This window comes from Condylura cristata, unplaced genomic scaffold (assembly GCF_000260355.1).
Source record: "Condylura cristata isolate star-nosed mole 26May11 unplaced genomic scaffold, ConCri1.0 scaffold00013, whole genome shotgun sequence".
Taxonomy (NCBI): Eukaryota; Metazoa; Chordata; class Mammalia; order Eulipotyphla; family Talpidae; genus Condylura; species Condylura cristata.
In genome coordinates, this window is record NW_004567114.1 from 8,764,088 (window position 1) to 8,767,817 (window position 3,730).

Below are 3,730 nucleotides of genomic sequence, written 5' to 3' on the forward strand. Positions count from 1 at the left end.
TTGTTCATGGCTGCCTTTCCCACCCACCTTCCGAATGGGGAAGGTGCTTCAGATGATTCTCTGCAGTTGTCCCTCTGCTCCATCCCCGTTCTTCCCCTGACCTCAAGCAAAAGTGACCAGTTACTTTTGTAATCACAGAATGGATTTACTCAGAAACAACAGAAATGGAGTTTGAAAAGTGCGGTCTTGTGAGACAGACACATCTTCCTCGAACAGGCAGCCACTACACACTTTGCAGGGACCGTTGGGGCCCAAGAGCTTATGGAGGGGCTGGGGCTGGATGCGTGCAGGCTGATGGCATGGGGCAGTGGCTGAGTGTGGCTGGGCAACGATGGCACTCCTCTCTGAATACCTTTGGGCATTGTAGAGGAAGAAAAATGTCTTTTGCTCCTATCCTTCCGAGCTCTTGATTGGGAGCCCTGTGAAGAAAGAGATTAACCAGAGAAAAGCAAACAGACTTGTCTAATGTAAGTTTTATGTGACGCGGGAGTTTTTATAAGGAAATGGAAAACCGACCCCGCACATGGTGGCATCTGAGCATATGTCTGCGAGGGCTGGTGGACTCTCGAAAGTCCCGTTTAGGACAGAGGGGGCTGCTTAGCAAAGCCCGTTTGTTCAGACTCCTGCGTGTGTTCCTCATCTTCAGAGAGCAGACGTGGTGCTTTCTCTGCGTGTGGGAAGGGCACTCTCGCCAGAGGGTTTACCACTTGCTTTCGGGGAGGTGGGCAGAGCCGTCCTGCAGGTGCCATCTGCCGGCTCGCTGTGCCGGGGCCCCGTTTGTGCCCTCCTGTCCTGCGCCCCTCAGGGCGCCGTCTCTGTGGAACTGTGTTTCCTTTGCTGGAGCTGCCTCCCTGGTGGCCCTTTGGGGTGTCCTGGTGTCACTTCAGAATCAGTGTTGAAACCCCTAACTTCCCCTTTCAACTTTCCCTTTCAACTTCCTCTTTCACGAAAATTCTGTCTGCAATGCTACCAGACTGCCATTTCTTTTACTTACATATGAGACGAAAGAGGGGAGGATGGGACAGAAGTTCAGTTTATTTATCTTGGTGGTGTCCTGTGCTGCTTGCCTTTGTAGTATCAGCACCCAAACCGGATGATCGGCAGGTGTTTCTCCAACGAAATATTATGTCACGCGTAGGCTCGTTCGGCCCTTTTCAGTCCAGATTCTGCCCACACCAGACCCTCAAGACCACACATCTGGTGTTGCAGTAACCTCGCCATCTTTCAGCGTTGGCCCCTCCTTGGGTCAGTCCACACGGCATGCTACAACCAGGGTGATTTTCCTAAAATCTTACTTTCATCCTGGCGCGAGCCATAATTGCTTATGGCGTCAATGAAAACTGATTCGTGTGGCATTCCAGCTTTTAAACAGCTAGTTTCATGTACTTACTTGATGTTGCATTTTGATTGTGTTCCCTGATAAACCCAGTGCAATTAACTAGATTGGTCTGGTAATTCTCTACTAGGAACATACTTATTCCCACTTACACTTTTGCTCCAGCTGTTCTTCCAGTCTCGAGTCCCCAGCCATCCTCTCATTCGCCAGTCCACATCCTGTACTTAAAGACCTACTCCTAGCTCAGGATTATAGGCACTTAGTGAATGTTGAAGGAGCAAATGGGGACTTAATTTTCAGTGAGGGTCTTCTCAGGTGATCAAGGTGCCCACACCCTCCATAGTCCTTTTGGTTAAGTTACATTTCTCACAGCTTTAATAAATGATTAGCTCATTTATTAAATTGAATAAAATTGAGTATATGAATGCAGTAGTCATGTACTAAGAAAATGGAAATGGCTTCTAAGCTTATTCTCTTTTATTTTGACTTTAATTATAAAAGTGCTTTTAAATTAAGCTTTTTCTTAGTTCTGACACTAACTGAATCTTTGGCTCTAATTGCATGATTTCAGCACATGCTCTGTGCAATTACATTTGTGCAGCTTTGAAGAAACTATGGCAACAGAATAAAAAATGTGTTTCTACTCCGTTTTCCCCGTAAGGATAGGGATTTCTAAATTAAATATCTCACAACTGAAGATCATGGATAATATGTGTTACAAGTTATGTTTGGTGAAAGAATTGCCTAGAAAACTTGGGTTAAAAAGTTGTTTATAACTCATGTATAAAATCCCAGAAGGGTATGTTAATAGAAGAATATTGCAATAGTTTTCTTTGAATGGTGAGAATATGGGACATTTTCAAGGTCTACTTTAGGTCTGTTTGTATTATCTATTTTTTAAAAACCATGAACCTAGATTATTTTATAGTAATAAAAAATTAACAGTTATTTTAAATTGAGGAGAAAAGAGAGATCTTCTTAGTCTAAATTTATTTTAAAAATTACACTGGTCATACTCCCTGCTAATATTACAGGAAGAACTGAAGGAATCCAGTGAAAGTGTAAGGAACCAAGTATTTTATATCATTATATCACACAAGGGTTTTCTCCTAAGAACTGCTAAGGCAGTCATTTAAATATTGAAATTCATTTGAGTTTTGACAAACTTTTTTTAACCCATGACTTCTCATAAAGGGGTTAGCTAAATTCAGTCTTCAGGCAACTTCCTAGGCAGAGAGTTTGCCTTTTAGGGTAATGACACCAGTCAAGAAGTGAAGGGTTTTCGATGGCATAAATCAGGAAGTGGGGCGTTTTCAATGTGGATAGTTCTTCATACCTTAATAAGAAAAATATTGCTTAAAATTTTTGTGAAAGCATTAAAACTGTTCTTTTCTAATGATGAAACTTGTAAAACCTCAGTAATTTTGATAAGAGGCTAAGGTGATTAACAGTAGAGATAGCCGAAAACAGACACTGAGAAGTTTTCAAATATTTACGGTTTGAGTTCTTTCACTAATGTTTAACGACTCACGTGATGCGGCATCAAAGTAGATGCCAGATGTGGACAACCACAGCTCTCACCTAAAATGTTCAGTTGCTGATATTCTTTGTTATCGCATGTACTGTGGAGAGTGTTCATGGCACTGTTCCTGTGGGAAGGTGTTGATCCTTGCAGTGAGGAGCTGGCAGTTGAAGGTGAGGTTTGGTTCTCTCATGCTGTTAGACCCAGAAATGCCCAGACCCTGCCCGGGCCCGCCTGTTCCTTCCCCTCGTGAGTCATGAGGGAACTTCTACAAGGAACAGTCAAAAGGACTCAGATGCTACTTTAATAAAAGCTTCTCAAACCTCAGACCACCGTGTAGAAGAGCTTCCTTTGCACATGGCATCCCGGGTTAAGACTTTAGGACTCTGCCTTCCCTTCCGATCCATGCATCTTGGGACTTGCATGTGTTCCGATGGATGGTTTAGAAGGTTGGAGGGGAGAACAAACTAGTTAGCTGGACACCAGATCCCCAGAGAACCTCTGATTCAACTTATTTAGTTACTTTACACAGCAGAGGGGAAAGTATAGAAGGCCTCTTTGGCCCCAGGCGGTCAGGCCAAGCCAGAAGCTTGAGACCAAAAAAAAAAAAGACCCTGTGTAAAGACTGTTGGCTTTAGTGCATGGAACCCTCCCACCCAGTGAGAATTTTGGAGTCTGGATAATTAGTTTAGTAGCCTTTCTTGCCTTTGGGGAGAACTCAAAAGGCAGTGGGGCAGAGAGTATGTCTTGGCACGGGAAAGGAAGCGCCCGCCACCACAAGGAAGCCTGCCTGCTTTCATGTATGAAGGTCAGCAGCCACTTCTCTCAATAGGCCTCTTTCTGGCACAATCTCCTCCCCGTGCAGGTAGCTC